Source organism: Oryctolagus cuniculus, chromosome 11, assembly GCF_964237555.1.
Source record: "Oryctolagus cuniculus chromosome 11, mOryCun1.1, whole genome shotgun sequence".
NCBI classification, from domain to species: domain Eukaryota; kingdom Metazoa; phylum Chordata; class Mammalia; order Lagomorpha; family Leporidae; genus Oryctolagus; species Oryctolagus cuniculus.
This window is the reverse complement of record NC_091442.1, coordinates 34,077,384-34,096,092: the sequence shown is the minus strand read 5'-3', so window position 1 is coordinate 34,096,092 and position 18,709 is coordinate 34,077,384. Positions and strand designations below refer to the sequence as shown.

Below are 18,709 nucleotides of genomic sequence, written 5' to 3'. Positions count from 1 at the left end.
GAACAGCCCTTGTCTTGACTTTCAAGGAACAGTTTTTTTTTTTCTTTTTCTTCAAACTATTAGTTGAACTCTTTACTTAACATAGAGTTAATCATATGTGTATAAAGTCCATTGAAATTAGATCTCAGTAAAAAATAAGAGTGGGAATAAGAGAGGGAAGAGAAAGTTGGTAACTGTAGAGCTGTATAGTTCTGCATACATTCCTACAGACTTACTTCTAAGGGTAAAAACTTGCCAATGGACCCCAAATCCCATTAAGCTGGGAGGTAAAAATGTTATCTTAAGTGTTAAAGTGATCATATAAATAGGACCAAGTGTTAGTAATAATAATAGATAGAACTATAAAGAAGAGAATGTTTCAACATGGGAAGCATTCAATGCAGCAGACTCATAAAATGACAATAGCTTTAAGTAGCACTCTGTCCTAAGAATCAGCCCTTGAGATATTCTGGTTTGGCTGAAAAGCCCATGGGAGCATTTCAGGAATAGAAAGCCAACACTGTGGCAAAAAAATGTTCTACGTGAAGGATCTTCTGTGTGCAAAGTTAATTGAAAATGAATCTTAATGGAGAATGGAATTGGGAATGGGAGAGGGCGGAAGAGGAGGGGCGGGAGTCTGGGTGGTAGGGCATCTATGGCAGGAAGAATCACTATATTCCTAAAGTTGTACTTATAAAATTTTTATTCCTTAAATAATAGCTTTCTTTGGAAAAAAAAAAAAAAGAAAGAAATGAATTGTTTAGATGGTATCTCCTGCATTAGAAGACAGACAAATGGACAGGAAATGGGATTCCTGAAAACTTCTTCAATCAGGAAACCCTACTTCCTGGGATTGCAAAACCTTAACTATTTAAATGAGAGATAAATTTTCATCTTTTTTTTTGAGCCACTGATATTTTCATTACTTTCATTCAAACCTAAAAAAGGGCAGATACAAAAAATTAAAAGAATACATAGAATATCTGATATAAGAAAATCCTAAACTTCCAGGTTTATGAACCAATGAATGGGCTTATTATTTAAAGAGGTTGAGTTGGAAGCTTGTTTTTGAAATGGTTGTTACACGTCTTAACAAGACCTTATTTGTAATACAATCCTAAAATGTGTAAGAACACAGAAGAGGGGCCAGTGTTGTGGCATAATCGGTTAAGCATCTGCCTGCGGCACCAGCATCCCATATGGAGAGCAGTTCAAGTTCTGGCTGCTCCACTTCTGATCCAGCTCCCTGCTGATGGCCTGGGAAAGCAACAGAAGACAGCCCAATTATTTGGGGCCCTGCACCTGCATAGGAGACCCAGAAGAAGGTCCTGGCTCCTGGCTTTAGACCAGCACAGCTCTGGCCATTGCAGGCATTCGGAGAGTAAGCCAGCAGACAGAAGACCTCCCTCTTTGTCTCTCTTTCTCTGTCTGTAACTATGCTTCTCAAGTAAATAAATCTTTAAAAGAAAAAAAATCACAGAAGAAACAAATCAAATAATAAATTAAAATGATGGAAATGTAAATAAAGGTCTAGTATAATAAGTGAGAAATTCAAAGAAAAATTAAGAAAATTTTTTCAAGAAAATGATATTTATCAGTTCATTGAGGACAAAATACATTTATCTTTTATAATCTTAGTTGTCTGCAGAATAATTAAAAAATGCAACACAATTTGTGAATGGCTACCAAATAAATTAATTACTAATTAAATAAATATCCATATGATGGGTAAAATTACATTATTATCTTTAATGGATGTACTAGGACATCTAGAATAATGGAAAGAACACAATCATGAGAAAGGAGAAGAAAATTTAAATGATTGCACCTGCTGCAGTATGAGTGAGCTAAATGAAACCAATGGGCTCAGACATTTTTTTCCAAAATGTCCTTGACAGGTCATTTGATACTTTTTCTGATCTAATAAACAGACTCCAAAATAACAGGTTAACTGGCCATGTGAAGAGTTCTCCCCATTGGAAGGACAAATATGCTTGGAGATTACAGTCCTCAGAGACCTTAAATAGATAAGAAACCTAAGAGTATCTTCCTCATAAGAGATCCACTATGGAGACAAAGGAGAAAACGAACAAGTCACTAAATGCCATCTGCCTCTGTTGCTGGTTATTTCTCTAAATAGAAAGAAGCTATTCAAACACTGTTTCCTGGAAAACACTAAAGAACCCTCAAGGTGGAATGAACCAAGGACTCTCCAACTACAGATGAATATCGGTGTGTGTGGTCTTGTGCTTCTAATAACATTTTAATATGTTTATATTTTTATACGGAACTTCTATTTATGTATTTATTTAAAAGTTTCTTTGGTTTATTTTCATGGTCAATGTATTTTGGCTTTCCTTATTATTCTAATGATGTTTCTATGTAAATACAGTACATGATTTATTTGTAACCTTAGACAAATATGGCATCTGAAAATATCAGGCTATTTTTCTGTGCTTATAGTCAGAAATTCAATACATTAGCCAGCATGTAGACTTGTGGAATTGTGTGTTGTGGTCTGGGGATATGCATGTGTGTTATGTTATAAGGAGATGAAGTTTGAGAGGCCATAAGATGCAGAAAAAGTAATTTTAAAAGGTCTTGTCATGGAAGGAAGGAAGGAAGGAAGGAAGGAAGGAAGGAAGGAAGGAAGGAAGGAAGAGGGGCCAGCACTGTGGCGCAGTAGGTTAATCCTCCACCTGTGGTGCCAGCATCCCATATCGACGCCAGTTCTAGTCCTGGCTGCTCCTCTTCCAATCCAGCTCCCTGCTATAGACTGGGAAAGCAGTAGAAGATGGCCCAAGTACTTGGGCCCCTGCACCCGCATGGGAGACCAGGAAGAAGCACCTGGCTCCTGGATTCGGATCAGCGCAGCTCTGGCTGTTGCGGCCATTTGGGGAGTGAACCAATGGAAAGAAGACCTTTCTGTCTCTCCCTCTCACTATCTATATCTCTACCTCTCAAATAAATAAATAAAATCTTTAAAAAAAAGAAAGAGAGGGAGAGGGAGAGGGAGAGGGAGAGGGAGAGGGAGAGGGAGAGGGAGGAAGGAAGGAAGGAAGGAAGGAAGGAAGGAAGGAAGGAAGGAAGGGAGGGAGGAAGGAAATGAAAATTGAAGAGGGAGACAAGCAGTTTAAGGAAAAATATCTGAAAATAGAAATAGAGGCAAGAGTGATGTAGCCATGATAGTAGGTAGGCAGCCTCCAAAAACTGCACAAGGTAAGGAACAGATTCTTTCCTAAAACCTACAGAAAAATACAGACCTGTATGCTGATTTTCGACTCAGAACTGCAAGATTGTAAATGTGTGTGTGTGTGTGTTAAAGATTTATTTATTTGCTTGAAAGAGTTAGAGAGAGAGAGAGAGAGAGAGAGAGATCTTCCATCCACTGCTTCACTCCCCACATGGCCATGATGGCCACAGCTGGGCCAGTCTAAAGGCAGGAGCCAGAAGTTTCTCCCGGATCTCCCCCATGGGTGCTGGGGTCCAAATACTTGGGCTATCCTCCACTGCTTTCCCTGGCGCATTAGCAGGGAGCTGCATCAGAAATGGAGCAGCTGGGATTTGAACCAGTATCCATATGGGATGCCAGCATAGCAACAGTGGATTTACTTGCTACATCACAACACAGGCCCCATGTGTATTGTTTCAAGCCACAAGTTTATAAAAATGTTTTACTGCAACAATAGAAAACATCCCCAAGGGGCTGAGTTGAACTGGAGAGCATTATGCTTGCTCTAATGGAAAAACACAGGTTTAGGTTTAGCCAGATCTTCCACTTGGTTAGGGGATGAGGCAAATCTGTAATATTTTGCAGGACCAACAAGATGAGACCACAGCATTGATGGCTACTCTTTATTTTCCTTGGGGGGTCGGTCCAATGGCATTATGCATCTGGACTAAAGGTGAAGGACAGATAAATCAACAGAATGGCTTTCTCTGAATCAGTGCTCCACACCAGAGCCTGGACCACATCAAAGCTTGCCAAAGCCAAGAGTTCAGCTGTTGACACCTTCTGTATTTCTGGCCAGGATGCACCACAGCGAAGTGAAGCGTATCATCTGCTTTCTCAAGTCATTTGGATGCTGAACTTCAGAGTGCTGGACGTTTCTTACATTCTAGATTATCAGTGGGGTCAACTCACTTTAAAAAGTCATCTTGGAAAACTATTTTAGAAAAACAATCTTCTCTTTGCAGATGAAAGGGATTATTACAGTGCTAAATGTTAAGACTACTACTGAAACTCAGCCAGACCTATGGAAATAATTTTCAAAAATAAAGACAAAGAGTAACAGAAAGCTCCAAATTTCTGTACTTTAATATATCCATTCTGTTAGAGCAAGTTGATAGAAGGAGAAAATTAAGTTTATCAAATTTGTAGAGACAAGTGCTCTCTCTTAATATTCAGAGAAGCAGTCAGAAATATTCATTGAATGAAGAATCTAAAACACTAAACAAGGAAAGGTTAAGAAATGCAAAAGGAGTATAAGAGTTCTGTCACAGAAGGTTTTACAGTCACTGAGAAGACATGGGAAGGCTAATATATACATTATTTAGAGCATAATTAGCAATCCTGTTCTGTACTGAACTATGATGATGGAAGATTTATAAACCAACATAGTAGGGACATGGAAAGATGGACAGAGATTTGACGCTTCAAGAAGGCTAGGTTTCATGCTGAACCTCCAAAGATAGGTAGGGTGCAGTGGGCATTTAGTCTGGTAGTTAAGAAATCTGTATCCAGGGGCTGGCATTTTGGTGTAACGTGTAAGGCCACCACTTGCAGCACCAGCATCCTGGTTTGTGTCCTGGTTGCTCCACTTCCAATCCAAATCCTTGCTAATGCTCCTGGAAAATCAGCAGAAGATGGCTCAAGACCTTGGGCCCTTCCACCCACATGGGTGATCCACATGAACTTCCTGTCTCCTGCCTGGCACAACTCTGGCCTTTGCGTCCATTTGAGGAGTCAACCAGAAGAGGGAAGTGCTTTCTCTCTCTCTCTCTCTCTTTCTATCCCCCTCCCTTCCCCTGCCCATCCTCCCTTCCTGTAGCTATGCTTTCCAAATAAATAAAAATCTTTTAAAAAAGAAACAAAAGATATCTATATCCCACATCAGAGTGTTGGGTTTGATTCCTGCTCTGGCTCTTCACTCCAGATATACATCAATGGAGTGGTAATGGTTCAAGTAATTGCGCTCCTGCCACCCACACAGAAGACCTGAACTATGTTCCCAGCTCTTGGCCCCAGCTCTGGTCCAGTCCCAGTCATTGTGAGCATTTGGGGAGTGAACCAGCAAACATGAGCTCACTCTCTCTCTCTCTTTCTCTTTGCCTCTCAAATGAATAAATAATAAAGGGAGGATGTACATAGAAAAGGGTGAGATATTCCACTCAACAGAGAATTGGCTTGGTGACTTCGCTAGTCCTAGAATCTTTAATTTTTAGATGAAGCTGAAAATATAATGAAGCCTGCATAAATGATGGCTCTTTGCTATATGATGAATTTGTAACCAATGCACACACTCAGCAAGGTAACACGAGAAGAGTGATTGATATTTCTTTCTATTTCACTGAGGCATAAAATGATGAAAGAGGGAAACATTCATTATTTCCCCCAATTCTCTATTCCATGTTACCTAATATATGATAATACCAAAAAAACCTCAAATATATGCCTTTGGTTCTTCCAATTCCATCATCAAATGAAATATTTAAATGAGAAGAAATCTCAGATACTGTTTCAACCCAGTAAAAAAAGCTGCTTAGATTTTTATCCTGAATTTCTCTTCTTAAAACATGGTTCTCTGAGTTATTTTTATCAGAACTGACTTTGGCAAATGTTGGCAAAAATTGTTCTGTCTTTCCTCTCTGAGAAAAGCAACTATAAGTTAAATTGCTTGGAAAACAAGAATAGAATAAGTATGCCTGTAGGGATTTTTTTTTTCTGGCCTATGGGTAGTTAACTATACATTAGCCCCAATGAAATATAGCTAGTCTCTAGTCTTAATTTTTGAATACTGGTTGAGTGTGATTCTAAGAATCATGTACCATGCCTTTAAAAACTCTTGGGGCACATTTTTTTCATTTCACTATGAGCAAGAAAATATGAACTTTCCATGAAATAATGTTTTGAAAATCAGTATACATTTCTAAGCATATTTTGGAAGACAACTACAGAAGAAGCTCCTAAGCATCTTACCAGGTAAGATCTGTGTAACTCCAAGGTATTCTCCATGGATTTTCCTTACTGAACATAGCTGAATAAATACAATATTTATAAGTTAGAATTCAGTGAAAAAGAAAAACAGGCTGATGTGTAGATAACAGTTGAATGAGTTGTGTGGGTTTTCAGAAGATGAGTCTCATAGTCCACTAAAGTGTGCTAATGTGACTGGTTAAAAAAAAAGCAGCCAAAAACAGGAGTTTTATGGTACTTTCAAAGAACTCAATTCAAGCACTTTATAGTCCCTGAAGAATTTTATGGTGCTGGTATAACTCATTCATTTTGACTATACCCTTTCTGCTATGCTGGTTTCTCCACTGCTATTCCAAACAGCTTCTGCTCCAGTTAAGATGCCTTAGATCCACACTGGAGTGCCTGGGTTCAATTTCTGGATCCTGCTCCTGACTCCAGCTACATGTTAATGCACACCCTGGGAGGCAGCAATGATGGCTCAAGTAGTTGGGTCCCTGCCACCTACCTGAATTGAGTTCCCAGTTTGCAGCTGGAGGCATTAGGAATGAAGTAGCAGATGAGAGCTTTTTCTCTGTGTCTGTCTCTGTTTCTCACCAGTCTCTCTAATGAAAATTTTTTAAAAATTGATTCTCTGTTAAGAAACTGTGGGATATTTTTGCTTCTTCACTACAGGTTATTCTGAGAGCATACATCATAAGCAAGTTGCTTTCTGGACAGTTGAGGTTTTACCCAGCTGTGTAGAATCCACATCAGGACAGACTCAAATCAATCCCAGTGCCCTGAGATGACCTTGAAGGTAAGACTGACAAACCTCTGTTCATACACATGAAATGCCCGGTATTAAAATTATCACAGGAGGGGCATTTTCTGTTTCTGAAGAAGCAGGATCAATCAACTTAAAATTATGAGGTAAATATCCTCAAACATTACCTTCTCAGAAAACAGAAAGCTGCCTGGAACAGGGGTTGTTTTTTCTCTGTATCCACAGAAACCAAGTGTGTCAGTCCAACGAACCTCTTAGAACATGGTTACCTCCAAGTCTCTGCGCATCTAGTTATATTATCTCACCAACCATCTTGTAAAATGTTACAGGCATCAATAAAATCACTGGAAAGCATTTGGAACAAATATAAAACTGACACTCGATGGTACTGTCGATAAAACTTCAATTTTTTCAGAAATAAGAATACCATGCAAGGCTAGCATAGTGGTGCAGTGTGTTAAGCAGCTTCCTGCAAAGCCAAGATCCCATACGAGAGTACCAGAAGCTCTGCTTCCTATGCTACTCCCTGCTAATGCATCTGGAAAAGTAGTAGCGGATGGCCCCAGTACTTGGGCCCCTACCACTCATGCAGGAGACCAGGATGGAGTTCCAGGCTCCAGGTTTCAGCCTGTACTGGCTTCGGCCAGGATCAACACCAGCCACTGCAGCCATTTGGAGAGTGAACTAGCAGATGGAAGGTCTCTTTCTCTATGTGTGTCTTCCTCTCTCTGTCACTCTGCCTTTCAAATAAATAAATAAATCCTAAAGAACAAAATACCATGAATTTGTTCAAACTACATATTAATTTGTTAGAAAGTGCTGTACAATACATATTCCTAAATATGAAAGTAATTAGTAGGATGTGAAATTGATCGAAGTATAAACTTTGAAGAAATAAGCTAGTCACAAATCACTGAGATCACTAAGATCTTCTTCGAGGAGACTCACAGAGAACACGAAGCCTGGAAAAGCAGGGAGATAATCAGGAGTGGGTGACAGGGTACATCTGGCCCAGCAGTTAAGCCACTAGTTAGGACACCTGCCTCCCACATCAGTGTCTGGGTTTGATACTTGGCTCCAGCTCCTAATTCGAGCTTCCTTTAATGCAGACACGAGGAGACATCAGTAATGGCTAACGTACCTGGGAGGAAGCAGATGAAGGCCCAAGTACTAGAGTCCCTGACACTTACAAAAGACACCCAGATGGAGTTCCTGGATCCTGGTTTGGCCTAGCCCAGTCCCAGATGTTGCAGCCATCTGGGGAGCGAACCAGCAGATGGGGGATCTTCCTGTCTGCCTCTCCCTCTCTGGCATTTCATCTTTCAAATAAATAAATCTTTTAAAAAATTAGGAAATGGCATGAGGAACTTTCTCAGACAACAGCTACATTTTCCACCTTGCCAGGGCCCGATTGACACAGGTATATCTATCAGTCAAAACTCAACTTATGTACAAATAAGGATATGTGCATCTCATTATATGTAAATTTCATACAAAAACCATAAAAATTATTGGGCTCTAATTAATAATAGGTGTGCTGAAGTATACAAAATGATCACTGAATTCTTTTAAATGCATCCAAAACAAGTTGGTGAGATATAAAGTCCAGGTAAATGGGTAGATAGGTGATAAAAGAAATAAAGTTTAACAGTGGAATCTTCATGGCTAATATACAGTTACTCCCTATAAAATTCTTTCAAATGACCACATGTTTGCAATTCTCAGAAAAAAATGCTGGAGGAAAAAATATAAAGGGAAAGAAAGAGCTTTGAGTAACACACTTCCACCCCCACACTTAGTTCCTTCCCTTCAAGAGTTCACACTGTATCTAGGACCCTAGCAGAATATGTAAGTTGGAAATTCAAGGTGCAAGTCTAACAAGCTGAGACTTGGAGAGTTTTAAAAAATCAACTGCCTAAAACTGGTTGATTACACTGGGAAATTGTATGCTAAGTGATGGAAAAGAAGCAGTTCCCCACAGATAAAGTTTCTATATTTAAATTTACAGAGAGCTGAAGTGGGGCACCTGCAAGTCAGGTTGGGCAGAAGATGCCATAAAGACTCAGGTGCAGGATGCAAATCAAAGCCAACACACATAAAAGGCTCCTGTTGGGTGGGAAGAGACAGCAGATAGGAGGAGCAGATGAGTCCTGGGAGGCTGGGACAATGGCAAAAAGAAATTTGTTCTAAGAAGCAAAAAGCAGGGCTGCCAACGATAATGAGTCCCAATTCTGTGCATTCCTTCCAGGGAAAACAGCAGACAACAGGTTATCAGCTATATCAGCCATGAAGGATCCAGTGTCTAGTGAATTCACCTCACTCACGGTCTCAGTCATGCGCTTCCCAAACAGGTTGCCCATCATGCATAGACCATGTCTACTGCATAAAAATAATGGAGCAGTTACTTGATATTTGATGGTGCAACTTCTCTCTATCCAAAGTGTGGTGCCTGAACCAACAGCATGGGCGGCACCTAGGAAGCTCATCAGAAATGCAGGGTCTCTGGTCTCACCCGACACCTGCTGTGTTGGAATATGCAGGTAACAACATTGCAATGATTCACATACACAGTAAAGTATGAGGAGCAGTACAGAACTTGACAACAAGCCTGTAGAGTGAGCCTCAATAACTTACATCTTCCCAAGAGCTGCTTTGTCTTCACACACTCTGGACAGGTAAAGGTGAACTAGTCAGCAATAGTAAGCTTTGTACACCTTGTCTCCTGTAAGCAGCTTTCCTGACAACTGCTTCTCCACCATGTATCAGTCCTAGACTCTATGTAAGAAGAGAACTTAGCCACCAAAGTCCATGGAGAGTCTATAAAAATAAAACACAGCTGAACCTAACTTGAAAACTTCGGAAAGTTTCATATCCTTCAATCTGTCTGGAAATATTTTGTATATCTCTGGTGAGCAGATCACATTGCATGCAATTGCTCTTTACTGTAAAAAAAAAAAAAAGAAGTGTGTATAATGTTTTCTCAATATAACTTTTGAAGGAGTTCTCCAGCACTGTCCCATTTCAGTTATTAGAGACAGCAATGAATACTCTCCACTCACCCTTAACATCAGCCACAGAATATCTTACTTTATATATATATATAATATATATATATATAAATCTAAAGTAAGTTTATCTAAGTATAATGTTTTGTTTCAGTCACTATAATAAAGACTGTTTAATAATTAAATAACTGTGGCTAGACACAGTTCAAACAAAACTGCAGGTTTGCTTTTTCTTTCATTAATCAATATTTAAAAAAATTTTTTTTTTTGACAGGCAGAGTTAGACAGTGAGAGAGAGAGAGACAGAGTGAAAGGTCTTCCCTTCCATTGGTTCACTCCCCCCCCCCCCCCAAATGGCTGCCACGGCCGGCGTGCTGTGGCCGGTGTGCTGTGGCCGGCGCACTGCGCTGATCCAAAGCCAGGAGCCAGGTGCTTTCTCCTGGTCCCCCATGTGGGTGCAGGGCCCAAGTACCCGGGCCATCCTCCACTACCTTCCTGGGCCACAGCAGAGAGCTAATCCATATGTTTTTAACGATCTTCAGATATTTCTCATAGAAAAAAAACAAAGTATGTGATATGAAATATTTTTATAAAACTATCTGAAAACAATAAAATTGTGTACTAACTGCAAGTTTTGGACTTCAGCATCCCTTCTCTGTCCATGAATATTATATGAAAAGCAGTTTTTAGAAATATGTCCACCAGACAAACCAACTCCTAAGTTATTGATTTCCAAAGGTTTATTTCAGGAAGGAATTTTTTGCAGTGATTCATTAGCTTTCCAAGATAATGAATATGTCCATTTCTAAGACAATATGCAAAAACACATTTCTGTTCTCACTTATTTAGGAAAAGAGATTTTTAAAAAATAATCATTTCACCTATCTTAATATAGTCGAACAAAAAAAAGAGAACCAAAGCAAACTACTGAAATATATCTCATACTTTCACTATTAAGTTATGAAAAACAAAAATAAATGAGCTTTTGTAAGTACTTTATTTATGATGGAAAATATGTTTAACATTATCTATGCTTTATTGCATTTTTTAAGCACTTACAGAAAGTATTACCAAGAAACTGGTTAGTATTTTAAATACTTTATTTTTACAGCAGTTTTAGATTCACATCAAAATTTAGCAAAAGGTACAGAGACCTCACATGTATCACTACCCTCACATACATGGTTAGTATTTAAAAAATGGAAATTGCTAAATAGCACACACATAAAATCATATGAGTCAGGCAAATCATACCCATAAATACATTACTGAAAACCCATTTGTGTTACACTTAAGTTTAGAGAAATTTTATGAAGAAATATTAAAATAAATCTATATCTAATTAATGTCAAAATTACCACAAAGTGACAAGGTCTAGTATACTTTATTGACTTAATTGTGTTTTGAGTTCTCTTATTAGAAAAGCTAAAGAAAAACTCAACAGTCAATAAATAAAACAATTTGCATGAAAATATTTGAGTGCTCTATGCAATTTAAAGACAGGAATATTTTCTTATTTTTAAACCACTCTATATACCTATAGCTGCTTGCCTTCGGGAAGCATGAAGATAAAATTGAGATAGCCTTTTAAGAAGCTATAAAACCATAAACTTATCAAAACAGTTCCCAATGTACATGTAACTTCCACTCAAAGCTGTTTTCCAGTATGTTCTCTTACCTGAAAGGGAGTAGGATTTCAGCTCCACGCAGTCAGACCCAGACTCTCAAGAGCCTGTCCAAGGCAAAGGGAGAACTTCAGGGCAGTTCTTGAAGAGGCTCACTCTTTCCAGAGACTGAGGATGAGGCAACCAGTGACTGGCACTGGTCCTCTCAGGCAAGGTCCCACCCACTCCTCAGCCACAAAGTGAGAGGCTGGGCCAATGGTGCCTGTGGTGACACAATATCCAGACCCAGTGGCTGAGACACTGTTTCAACTATTCTAAGCAAGACAACAAATAGAGCAAGGGCTTTTTACATTACAGGCATACTGCCGAGTAACACTGCCCGGGAATGACCACTAGATCACGAGGAAGCCTACACCTGAACCCTTCCCTAAAACAGATCTTTGGGTTTCCTATATCGAGGCTACCAAAAAAAAAAAAAAAAATACTGAAGAACTCAAGATGTAAACCGAAAGGAAAGCATTAACTACTGATCACCCACAACTCAGAAAATTTAATAACTTGGTTGTAAAATGTTCAAAATCTTTGTTTTAATCTCCTCAAACTGATTGTCACTTTCTGCCTATTTTCTCCCTTCAGAGTTCAAGTCCAAATAATAAATACAGCTTTTTAAAAATTTAAGTCACTAGTAGAACTGATATGTGTGTGTGTATATATATATATATATTAAAAAACTAATATCTAAAGTGAAGCCCAAGGATTATCTCCCTTGCACAAAGAGTAAAATGTTGAGATTTCTGTCCTGGAAATATACCTTCACAGGCTTTTAATTCTATATCAAATTAACATGTTAACACACATGTTGTTATATATAACTCCCTAGAGTGCTACCATTACCAAAAACATTTCAAATAAACATTTCTCAAAAATGTGCCAGAGACTGTAAAATGTTCTATAAAACAAATTTCCAGGGTGAAGTTTTAGGATGCTCCTACACCAACATAAAGGGAATTTTATACTGCAAGATTTCTGAGTTTTGTGGGTTTTCTGGAGAGGTGGTCAGACAGACAGAAGAAGCTCCCCCTTCTCTGGTTTACTCCCTGCAATGGCCAGAGCCGGGCCAGAGTCGGAGCTAGGAGTTGGGAACTCAATCGAGGTTCCCCATGTGGGTGGCAGGAACCTAATTACTTAGAAGATCACCATTGCCTCCCAGGGTCTACATTGGCAGGAAGCTGAAATCAGAAGCTGGAGCTGAGAACTGTTTCATTTTTGAGCTTTTTATATACTCATATTCATCATGAATTTGAGAAGAGATAGCTAATGCTTCGTTTCCCAAACTTATTTAACCATGGAACCCTTTATTTGAGGGGTAGCCTCAGAAAACTGTATTTCATTAGACAGATTTGAGAAATGTTACTAACCTTAGATTCCATTAGCCAAGTTTGAATCCATCAACCTAACATATGACACATTTTCAAAGAATTTAAAACATATTAAATTATTAAGTTTTCTATCTGTCCCAATTTGTGCTAGTATCTCTGGAACTACAGGGTGGTCAACTTCTAGATTTCTCAACATTATAAAGTTTAACCTGTTATTCTAAGTGGAAGCACTATATAGGTCTTTAATCGATACCTACTCTATTCCTCATAATATGCCAGAACCTATGAGGGACAGCACAGTGCCCAGCCTCAAGAAGCTGGACATTTTGTTTTGAACCTCTGCATTCATTATAGTGGCAGGTTCTGTTTTGTGGTCATCCATCTGCTCTCACCCCAAAAGCCAAATGTCACATCTCAGAGATAAACTTCAGCTAACATTTTCTACACAGCAGGAACCCAAGTCAAAATACTGACTCCAAGCCAAGAGTAACCATTAAGAATACCAACCTATATTCAACACCATGGCATCCATGCACACTAGAAGTCATCCAAAAGTTCATGGAAAATGTGTTATGGAAAAAAAAAAAAACAGCTTCACTGATTTCAAATTTCTTTGCATCAAAATAAATGTATTTTTTCATTCCACTTTCCCACAAATGTTTAGGTGTGTGCCTACTGTACATGCACACTTCAATCATTTTCACGCAAGTAGGTTCAAGAGAAAGAAATCTAATCATGGAAACTCCAGCAAACCATGTGTAAAACCTGACTCCCAACTCAAACCTGCATTTATCTCAAGTCCTAGAGCCCTGCAGTCTCCACACATCCCCAGCAATTCCCCTGTAACTCCAAAAATCCCCACAAATCCCCAGAAGCACCCACACAGTCTATTGTGCTGATTTATATGATGAAGTGGATTTCCAGGATAGAGCCACCAAAACAGATTGGTGGTTCACATGTCCTTCAGTGAAGTAATTGTCAAAACCAGATTCATCCACCTGAATATTCAAGAACAAATTGCTGGGGGGCAAACATTGTCACATTGGGCTAAGCAGCCACTTGGGACACCCACATTCCATTTTGGAGGGTTGATTCCAGTGCCAGTTCTTTTGCTTCCAACCCAGCTTCCTGCTATTACACCAGGGAGGCAGTAGATCATGGCCCATGTACTTGGGTCCCTGCTACCATGTGGGAGACTCAGATGGAGTTCCTGACTCCTGGCTTCAACTTGGCCCAGTGATGGCTATTATGGGTATTTGGAGAATGAAACAATAGACATAGATTTCTTTCTCTCCCTTCCTTTCAAATAAATAAATAAAACTTTTTAAAAATCCACACAAGCTATTTTTCCCAATCATGTACCTTTAGAGATTGAAATCTTTCTAAAATAACTTACAGTCTTCTGATGTTTTTAATAAGACATTTCGCCGGGCCGGCACCGCGGCTCACTAGGCTAATCCTCCGCCTTGCGGCGCCGGCACACCGGGTTCTAGTCCCGGTCGGGGCGCTGGATTCTGTCCCGGTTGCTCCTCTTCCAGGCCAGCCCTCTGCTGTGGCCAGGGAGTGCAGTGGAGGATGGCCCAGGTGCTTGGGCCCTGCACCCCATGGGAGACCAGGAAAAGCACCTGGCTCCTGGCTCCTGCCATCGGATCAGCGCGGCGCGCCGGCCGCGGCGGCCATTGGAGGGTGAACCAACGGCAAAGGAAGACCTTTCTCTCTGTCTCTCTCTCACTGTCCACTCTGCCTGTCAAAAAAAAAAAAAAAAAAAAAAAAAAAGACATTTCGCCGGCGCCGCAGCTCACTAGGCTAATCCTCTGCCTTGTGGCGCCGGCACACCGGGTTCTAGTCCCCGTCAGGGCGCCAGATTCTGTCCCAGTTGCCCCTCTTCTACACCAGCTCTCTGCTGTGGCCAGGGAGTGCAGTGGAGGATATCCCAAGTCCTTGGGCCCTGCACCCCATGGGAGACAGGGATAAGTACTTGGCTCCTGACTTCGGATCAGCGCGGTGCACCAGCTGCAGCACGCCGGCCGCTGCGGCCATTGAAGAGTGAACCAACGGCAAAGGAAGACCTTTCTCTCTGTCTCTGTCTCTCTCACTGTCCACTCTGCCTTTCAAAAAATAAAAAAAAATAATAAAAAAATTTAAAAAAAAAATAAAAAAATAAGACATTTCGTCTGCTGGTTAAGACACCCATGAAGATGCCTATATCCCATATCAGAGTGCTTGGGTTCAATATCCAGCTTTGGCTCTCAATTCCAGCTTCCTGGTAATGCAGATGCAGGGAGGTAAAGGGACAGCTCAAGTGACTGAGTTCCCACCACCTATGTAAGCAACCTAGCTTGTTGCCTTCCATACTGCTGGCCCCTGCAACTGCAGACATCTAAGGAGTAAACTAGTAAATGGGAGTCACTCTCTCGCTCTCTCTCTCTTTCTCTCTCTCTAAAGTAATAAAACACTTACATTTCTATTTCACATCTAATGAATAAACAGAAGCACAATCACATTATTCTATTGAAGAAATGACTACCATATGTGGTGAACAATTTTCACTTAGAAGAGGATTCAGAAGACATAGGATGATGTGATGTTAGACAAACAGCTTAATTTCCTTGAACCTGAATTTCTCCATGAGAATGAAAAGAGATAAACATGCATTCCAAAGCCTGAAACAAATGTAGGATATGTATCATGGTGCTAGGATATCTTGAGATGCTGGTATTTGCTGAGAACCAGGCATGTGACAAAAATCAGGGCAACGCAGCTGTGTCTCATTACCATAAATGGATTGTCCGGGACATCTTAAAAATGAATTGTGAAAGTAACACAAGTTTATTGAAAAAGTTCAGATGACAGAAGGCATATTTAAAAGTAAAAACTTCCTCCATCTTTCATAATAATTACAAACACTGCTGAGTTCTTGTTTACATCTGCCGTAATCACTTTGTTTTAGATGACTCACTCAAAATACAGTTTCTTTCTAGTGAATGAGTTTACCCTTCCTTACAATACAGTTTCCAACAACATGGTGGTTTTTCATCTTAATTCTATTATTTCATTTTGTTACACTTCCTGGGTTGCTATTTTCTTTTGTTCTTCAGTTTGCAACAGAATTTATTTAAATATGGAATGAAAGCTAAACAGTTATGGTACAACAAATAGATTGAAAATTTATATATCTTGTCAACTTAAAAAAAAAAGGTAACACAATCAAGAGATTGTAGAAGGTAGAAGAAAGTACATATGTGCTATTTTTAAATTATTTCATATCTAGCAGTCAATATATGCTGTTTACAGTTACCAAGTCTATAAAGGTGGGATTTTATTATATTGTTATTCACATTTGTAATAATTTATTAGCACTTAAAAATAAAAAAACCACAATATAAACCAAAATTTTAGAAATGAGAAAAAGGAAACATGGGTATTTTAGGAAACAAGAAAAATCAAATTAGGAACAAGTTCTGCTTCTCGAGGGACCCACCTGGGCCTTTGACCTCTGTACTGCAAATAAGCACCCGGGGCCTTGTTGTGGTAAAGACTCTACCTTCTGGGGCTCCATCAGAGAAATATTCTGATTTCCCTCAGAATATCAAATATCAAATTTGACAAACACACTTCAAAGGTTTAATATTGAGGGATAGCCATGTGCTGCTGTTATGTAGGTTTTTCCCTCCTACCTTTAACTATTTTTTCATCTCAGTAGCTTCAGAGATGCTCAAATTTATTTCACAGAAAACCCCTCTCCCAACTGTTCTGCCTTATTATTTCCCAAGTTCAATGCCTTTTCTGCCTCTAATGCCTACCCTAGCAGCCTCCCTTCTGGTGTCTTTGGACTAAAAGCAGTGGTGTGCTACCCCTGTTCGTGTCCAGGTTTGGAGATGGCAATTCAGTAGCTTGAAATTGGCCATGATGTGAATACTTATACCAAAGAAATTAGAAAATGATATATATGCCAGGCATCTCCTCCGGCCTCAATCCAGAGCCCATTGTTAAACATTTACCAGCACACCACTGGAAAAGTCTGTGAATTAAAAGTAAACAAACAAAAACCCAGCTTGTTAAAGCTATGTGAGAATGTGTAAGTTTTTACTAAGAAGAGACTTTACACATTTGACACTGCCCTTCCACAACAAGATACCCTAGTATCACTTTAAATACTAATGCCCTGTAACCATGAATGAAGGCTGTGTCACCAGTGCAGATAACATTCCTTCCAATTCTCTTTTATATATATATATATATATATACATATATATACACACACATATACATATATATGTGTGTATATATATATATATTCATTTATTTATTTGAAAGAGAAGAAAGGAGAAGGAGGAGAAGGAGGAGGAGGAGGAAATCTTCTATCCACTGTTTCACTCCCCAAAAAGCCACAACAGTGGGGGCTGGGCCAGGAGTTTCTTCTGGATCTCCCACATGGGTACAGGGGCTTAAGTACTTGGGCCATCTTCCACTGCTCTCCCAGGCACACCAACAGAGAGCTGGATCAGCAGTAGAGAAGCCAGGACTCAAACCAGCACCTATAAGGAATGCTGGCACTGCAAGTGGAGGCTTAGCTTTGTAATCCACAGCATCAGCCCCCACCCCCCTATTCTCTTTAATGTTCTTACACAGCATCTTTTCTTCTAGCATCTCTAAATAATATATCGATTCCATTTTCTGGTTCTCATTACCAGGGAATTTAAGAAAGGATTAACATATTCATTTCCTGTGCTATGACAAATGAGACAACTTTTTAGGTACAGGCAGATCTCTGCCTCTTCCATTTCTCCTTCCTTTCCTGCAAATCCCCAAAACACAAAAGTCACACTTTCTGCTCCCTTAGTTCCCCAAAGTCTGTGGATTATAGCCCAAAACAATTAATAATGTCCTTGATCCTTTTAACTTAGCAAAAGATCAATTCTAGAGCCAGCAACCCAGTGCACTCAGAGTGAAGTCAATTCATTGTTCCAGGGAACAAAGGACAAATTAGTAAGGAACACTATTTCAAAGCATGGTAATGACATTCTAATAAAAACTGCCAGTTCAGTCTGCCTAGATCATTCACCTAATAAATCGTAAAACAAAACAATTTGACAGAAAGTAAAACCACAGAAGCAACAAACAACACAAAATTAACTATCTTGTGAACTAACATGTTCATCAATGTTTTCCTAATTCTTCAAGCTGGCCTCACTGAACATCTTTTATTGCATCACGATTATCAGTGTTAACATGTCCTATCAATATAATCAGTATATCAAATTACACTTTATTAATATCAGTAAAAAGTAGAAAATTAACTTATCTTTAAAGTTATGACAGAGCCATAGAAAAATAAAACACACTACTTACACTCCTTAATCTAAATATTTTATTTATTCTACTCCAAGGAGGAAAAAAAAACATACAAAATCCTTTATAAACAATGCTTGGAAGGTGTATCTTTGGGGCCGGCGCCATGGCTCACTTGGTTAATCCTCTGCCTGAAGAGCTGGCATCCCATATGGGTGCCTGGAAGGCAGTGGAGGATGGCCAAAGTACTTGGGCACCTGCGCCCACGTGGGAGACCAGGAAGAAGCACCTGGCTCCTGGCTTCGGATTGACGTAGTTCCGGCCGTAGCCGCCATTTGGGGAGGTGAACCAACCTTTCTCTCTGTCTCTCTCTCTCACTGTCTAACTCTCTCTCTCAAATAATAATAAAAAAAAGATGTATCTTCAATTATGCCTCTTTATGTAGAGTCAACAAAATAAAACTTATTTCC

The 18,709-nt window shown here is 39.5% G+C and overlaps 1 protein-coding gene across 37 annotated transcripts in view; it reads right to left on the bottom strand.

The window, feature by feature from the left end:
- The window catches only part of PLCB4 (phospholipase C beta 4), a 439,427-nt gene that overhangs the window by 313,578 nt on the left and 107,140 nt on the right, over window positions 1–18,709 (bottom strand). For 6 of the 37 annotated variants that reach the window (XM_051846241.2, XM_070052081.1, XM_070052070.1 and 3 more), the window contains one exon: window positions 11,622–11,675. The exons of 27 other annotated variants lie outside the window; for them this stretch is intronic. The gene's annotated coding sequence lies outside the window, so the exon portion shown is untranslated. Of the gene's footprint in view, window positions 1–11,621; window positions 11,676–18,709 lie in introns of those variants that run through there. 4 more of the 37 variants (XM_070052078.1, XM_070052088.1, XM_070052076.1 and 1 more) reach the window with 2 other exon arrangements.